We start from the raw sequence: 6,573 nt of genomic DNA on the forward strand, positions 1-6,573 counted from the left end.
CCCAGTTCAGGTAATTGCTGATGAGTTTAAAGGACAGAGCTCAGGTGTGACCACTTACAGGTTTTTCAACAGGTGATGAGGGGGTTAAGTTAGCACATAGTCAGGTGTTTCATTTTACACCTTACCTGGGTGTGAGCTTTGACCACACGTGATTTTAAAAAAAAAAAAAAGTTACCCAGAATCTTAACATTGAGAATGAAAAAATATGAAATAGCCTTAAAGAAGGCCTTTAAGTGTACCAGACACCATATCCTTATAGGGATTGAAAGATTCTCATATGTAACTACAGTGGAGCAGAGGAAGTGTTACTTAATCACAGGAGCCTTGATTGTCTCAGTATTTTAATTAAAATATACTTTTTTTGTTGTTGTTTTTTGTTGAGTTTTGTAATGGACTTCCTCAGAGAACAAGAAAACACTTTGTCCTGTGAGTAATTCATATTTATCCTGATGTCTCAGAGATTTTAACTTTAGTTCTCATGTCTGTAAAGCTGATGTTTTATGTGAAGTTTCCAGGAGTGGCTTTAATATGGCAGTCTTCGCGGTAGGATAGCACTTTTGTGTGAAGCCCCATGTTAAGAGAATGCAATTGGAAGGTTTGGGTTGAAACTATTAGAGGAAGGTATTTGTCCTCAGTATCCACAAAGAAATGGCACAGAAAAGATAAAACCTTGTCCATTTGCAATCATTTTCTTTCTTACTTTCTACCTCCAAAATAAAATATGGTTTTAGTATGAGAGTACATAAACATTATTTATCAACTCTAATTTGTTCCTGGATCAGAAAGAGTAGCTGGAAATTACAAATGAGTGTTCGTGTCTGGTGGGTCTAGTGCTGTATAATAGGGATACCCAGAATTCCTGTGATATTGGCATTCCCAAGGAATAAAAGCAAACATGGTCAACACTTGCAGCCATACATACAAGGTGCAGACTCCCATTAACGTTACTGGGTCACAAGGGAACTGCATTCTGGCACCTATGTTTTTGAAAATGTGAAATCAGGGCTTTACTGAATGACTCTCCTATATAGCACAGGTACTGTCTCGTTCTTTTTTGAGCTTGCTCTGACCTCTGTCTCTCAGTTTAGCACTGAAGAATAAAGGTGCTTCTCTGTTAGCTGCAGCAGGCAGGCAGATCGTAGCTATTGCATTATTTATCTAGAAACAAAAATACAAATTTAACTCATTTCCCCTGTCATATGAACAATCATTCAATCCTAGAGGTGAATCTAAAAGATCTTAATGTGTCAATACTTAATTTGGTAGACTCAATAGCAGCTTTCTCTTATGCAAATTATGGAAAAATAACTATATATAAAAAATATATTTTATATCTATAAAAACTCAAATGTTACTTTACCTTTATAATCAAGCTGATTTTGATGCTTATTTCTTCTTCTTTCTACCTCTTCCCCCACCCCCCAAAACAGGATTGTTTTACTGCTTGTCTTTCATTCTGTGTAGTCATTGTCCATGCATTCTGCAATTCCTGCATTTTACTAGAAAACTTAATGATCCTAGAGGAAAATATTTGTGATAGAAAGTAGTTCATTATTATATAAGGGCAAGTGATATGAGTTTATAGTGTAATCAGCAAGCTGCTCTGAAAACAAAATGCTGGCTCACGATTTTTGGTTAGCAGTCCCTTTCTTTGTGACAATGGCTGCATCCTCAAATTGTTAATTATGTACTGCCCCCTAGGGATTTGTGTTTGCTTGTGGCAACCTGCTTGCAGGTCCTAGGGGATCCATTTATTATTACATCTAGATTTCTCATAGGGAATTCTTACTTCTCTCCTCTTTGCCTTTTTTGACCTTGATAGTAACTTTGAATTTCCTCCTATTCCAGCAGTAATGATTTGACTTGTTTTTTTTTTAAATCTCCTCCAGGTTGTTTTTTCAAAGTTGACTGTTAGTATCAGTGGTTTGTTTTAGCATTCTGTGTGTTTTGAATGCACATATATTTGTTTTCATATATGAATTTTTCTTTACATTATTTGAATAGGATGGAATAGGATTTTTAAGTTATCTTTCTCCTTTCAATGTTTTCTTTTCAGTGTTTTTCCATGTTCCAGTTATGAAAATAAGCTGTGTGATTTTCCTTCTCAGAGCCATATTTTGCTTCAAAGCTGAAGAAAAGAACATGGAAAATGCAGTACTCTATACAGATATCTGATCAGTGATTTCTGGTACTTGTTAATGAAGTAGTGGTTTCAGGTAAATAATAAGAAGAATGAGAACAGTGTTAAGAACAAGTTTCCTTTGTACTCCACTCATTTAGGTGAGAAGATGTGTCCACAGAAAATTTGTTCCAAGGAAAGAAGAATTTTGCCAACCACATTCATGATCAGAACGTTCAGAAATGCAAGACGGTAAAATGAGCAAAGGGTAGTAGGTTTTGAATAGGCTTCATCAGCAAAGGGGAGAGGTCATCTGGGAAGATTAGTTATAGGAGCTATTAAATCACCTCTGTGACACTGTTAGAAGAAGCTGCTTAACATAATCATGTGCAATCAGTAAAAGTGCTGTTTACTACAAAACGTTTTTGATTTTAATATTTGGTATTGTTATGTAAGATGATGCAATGTAAGGCCACACACATCTCACTAGTACAAATTATTAGCATTAATGATTTGTGGTGTTTTTCCTGGCATCTTTCAAAGTAAAAAAAACTGTTGGGGAATACCTCTCCAGACATATTTTCACTAATATATTTAAAGACTTGCATAGGAATTTTTCTTTATACTGTAGTCCTAGGCACTTGCAAGTGATACAGCATGAGTTTAATTGTCCTTAACCACACAAAACAAGTCATCTCTTTGAAGTGTTTATCACTTAGTGCTAAGAATCTGCAAAAAGGGTTTGTCTGCTAATCTCATCTCTTCAGTTTGGAGTTAGACTGCTCTACACATATTTTCTTATATGTCAAGCGCAGAACCATATCATCATTTTGCTTCTCATATATTTATGTAATACAGATTACCTCAGGATGGATGTGTCTGAATCGGAGCTGGCTGCAAGACGACTTAGAAGTTGACTGTGATGTTTGATGAGCTGTAGTTTGAAAATTTGAGAGTGATAAAATCTCACTAGTTGTTTACGTAAGTTTTTGGCACAAATTAGCGTCTTGCAAGATACTAGCTTAGCATTTTCCCTAAATTTCCCTTCATTCTGAGCCATAATCTTGTAAGCATACCTATTCTTCTCCAGTCACCCTGAACCATGTCTAGATTGACTGAGAAAACAAAATCCTAATTTCAGCACAAGTCTGGAAAGTATTTTGCAACTGGAACTGGGACCAGAGTTTCCCAGTGAAAATGACTGGATGCCATCTGGTCCTTATACTGTGAGTGCAAGAGGTAGAACCAGAAGTATATGGAAACTTGGCCAGAGGGGAGAGAGTAGTATGTAATGAGTTAGCTCCAGCCTTATTTTTGTTTATAGTGTTGGACCTATGGCAGAAAAGCAAACTGATTTATAGTGTCACAAATTCCAATGCTGCAAAGGTCTGAATCTCTCAAAAGAACCAGGAGTTGGGAATCTGAGGCCTGGTGTATCACTATTTTTCTTCAATGTTATGCTGTTGCTGATTTCAGTGGGATTATATTAGTTTAAAACTCAAATATAGTTATAAATCAAATTTTATCTTACATTACAGCATCAAATAAATCTATTTGTGTTATTGTTATTGTACTACCTACAGAATAACATATAAGAGCCTTTAATCAGAGCTAATGTTAACCACATTTGCAGAAAGCTGCTAAATCCAGAATAAGGATATATATATGAACTTTATGATATACTGCAGCACATTACCTTGAGCAACCCACTCACACTGATGCTAGCACACACACAAATTGCTTTCTCTGGCTCATCAGTTTGCCTCAAGCCATACATCAAATGGTGATATATGTCAGGAATCCTTTATCAAACACTCTCAAATTTGGGTTACTAATCTTGACTGGGTCACCCATAAAGCACAATAAATTTCCAGATAATCTGAGTTGGCAAGGGGATGGCAAAGTATTTAAAACTCAGTAAACTTGACTCAGTCTTAACCATTTTAGTGCTGCTTCCCATCCTAATGCACCGTTATAGGATTAAACATCTACTAGCAAGATACCAAATTGGAGCAGGTTATAGATGTGGATTTCCACCATCTAGGCTACACTCTCATTTGTTTTGTTATTTTCTCAAACATCAGTCCTCCTGGTCCATAAAAAGCAATATCAGAATACATCAGAAATAGAGAGTTGTAATTTTTGTGTTTTATTGCCTCATTATATCTCTTTTTGGTTAAGCTCAGAATATTCCTGCATATCTTTTACCTGTTCTCTGCTCATTATTAGATGGTATTAGTGTGTTGGCTCTTTCTTACATTTTCCCTGCTTATAAAGCAAGAACTAAGGCAGCCAGAAAGAGCTAGAATGAAGGATGAGTGCAAGTGCAGTACATACTTTTAGAAAGCATTCTGAGGCATAATATACTGAAATCTTCTGTAATGAATTCTTGTTTGCCAGAAAAAATATTCAACCATGTCAGGAAATTATTTGTGAAGAATAAGAACTATCCTCCCCCCTTCCCAATTTGTAGTGCTTGGAAGGGGAGACAAAAAATGGCACAGATGCATGCAGTATTGCACAAAGAGTATATATGGACATTTCAATCACTGATATTTCCCCATTTTCTGATGCTAATGTAAGATATGTTGGTTTTGCATTTATAATTAAGATGAACAGATGGTGAAGACTTAGTTTAAAGTAATACTGTACATCCATTAAAATAATCTCTGCTGTCAGTGATTCTTCACTACAGCAAGATTTAATTGCATATATAACACATATACATCAGAAAGAACTCAGTCTTCAGCCATTTGCTCCGTTAGGACAATAATAAGACAGACGTCACCAAAACAGGATTTGTCCTGGCGACTCCTAAGAGTAACAGATGCATCTCTCCTGACAATATTGGCTTGCTGTAATTAATGAACACTTTATGAATAAAAGAAACCATAATTTCTTAAAATATATGAGATATCTTTTAAAGAAAAGTACTCACACTTTGAGGGATAAGCATTCAGGAACATGATAGAAGTAAATTTTTAACAGACTGATTTGATGTTACTTGCACTATTTCTGTCACAGAGTGGTACTGATTTATGCTCTTTTGCAGCAAACCATGTAAATGTGTGTCTTTGCAGATGGCACTTGTGTTTTAAGTTAGATATGTTATTAAGTATCTGACTGAGCAAAGCCTTCAACCTGTGAGGGGAAAGCAGATCTCTGTATGTTGTCTTTTCATAGAAACGCTACAAAATAACATTTTGCAAATTGTTTACAGGTTATGTAACAAAATCATTGTCTGCTTTCATCTGTACTTCACAGAAAATGGAATCTCAGGATATATTCTTCCTTTACCTGTTGTGCAGAACAGTAACAGAAATGCTGAGCACTGATACGCATTTTTCAAGAAAGATGCAAGTCAGATACAGAGGTTGTATATATTTATAACTCACGTCTCCTTTTCTCTTCAGTTTTTGTCCTGCCTACCATCCCACATTGGTAGCCACTTTCTGTTATAATAATCTACTGAGCTCAAATCTATAAGGATATAGTTTAGCAGAGGTATCTTCCTTACTTCCTCCAAGCTCTTTTCTATGAAAGAACTACTGTTGTGATTACCCAAACTGAGGTATAACTAGTGTTTGGTGAACATTTTGCAAGTTTCTTAACCTAAAATACATTTCCTATCACACCAAAATTATTAGCAAGGTTGCTATGTAGTCACTGAACAGTTCTCAACCAAAAAGCAGTTGTTCAAGCTAGTTTCACAAAATGAGTGACTCCTCATCCTTTTTGATGTGCTTCATATGTTGGAGATCTGAGCTTCATACTGTCTCCTCTTCAGTAGTTGCCACTATCTAAGAGAGTGCCTTGGCCTTTGTTTTATGTGATATTTTGGTCTAGGTTCTCTCGTTTTTTTTCCCATTAAAGTCCCTCTGCTTTGTTTAAAAATATTTAGATATTTATTGAAGCAAGAACTTGAACCCGAGGTCCCATTTTCCACATGAGTACCCCAAATCTCAGGTTATTGAGTCATTTTCATTGTCTCTCAGAATATTTAAGTGTATTAAACCGAGTGGAATAGCACCAGCAGGAGAGATTGAGAGGGTCTTTATCACAGAACACAAAAACTCTATTATATGGTAGTTAAACATTCTTCCAGGAAGTGTGGTTCAAAACCCCTCTGGCAGAAGAAGGAAATGAACCAGCCTTACTTCTGCAGATCTTCTACAACATCTACAGATGACCTGTAAGGTGAGGCAGAAGAGATGTACTGCTTTCTTTTCATTAGTACCTTTTTTTTCTTAAATATTTAATTTCAATTTTAGATATTGTAATCCTCAATGTGTGCACCTTCCCCCCACTAAAACCATTTAAAAGTAATTTGGACAGAAATTTGGAGTTGGAAAAGCATACAGTTTAGCAGCCACACTGAAAAATCTTTCGTTTGCATAGACTTTCATTTGCGTAGATTTTCTGTCACCTCATTCTGGTGACAGAATTAGTAAAAC

At 35.9% G+C, this 6,573-nt stretch overlaps 1 long non-coding RNA gene across 1 annotated transcript; it reads left to right on the top strand.

The window, feature by feature from the left end:
- Positions 1-2,989: 2,989 nt before the first annotated feature.
- Positions 2,990-5,441, top strand: LOC138067713 (uncharacterized). Its single transcript, XR_011142093.1, has 2 exons — positions 2,990-3,100; positions 5,384-5,441. It is a non-coding gene; the product is annotated as an uncharacterized lncRNA (long non-coding RNA).
- The last annotated feature ends 1,132 nt before the right edge of the window (positions 5,442-6,573 follow it).

Source organism: Struthio camelus, chromosome 6 (assembly GCF_040807025.1).
Source record: "Struthio camelus isolate bStrCam1 chromosome 6, bStrCam1.hap1, whole genome shotgun sequence".
NCBI classification, from domain to species: Eukaryota; Metazoa; Chordata; class Aves; order Struthioniformes; family Struthionidae; genus Struthio; species Struthio camelus.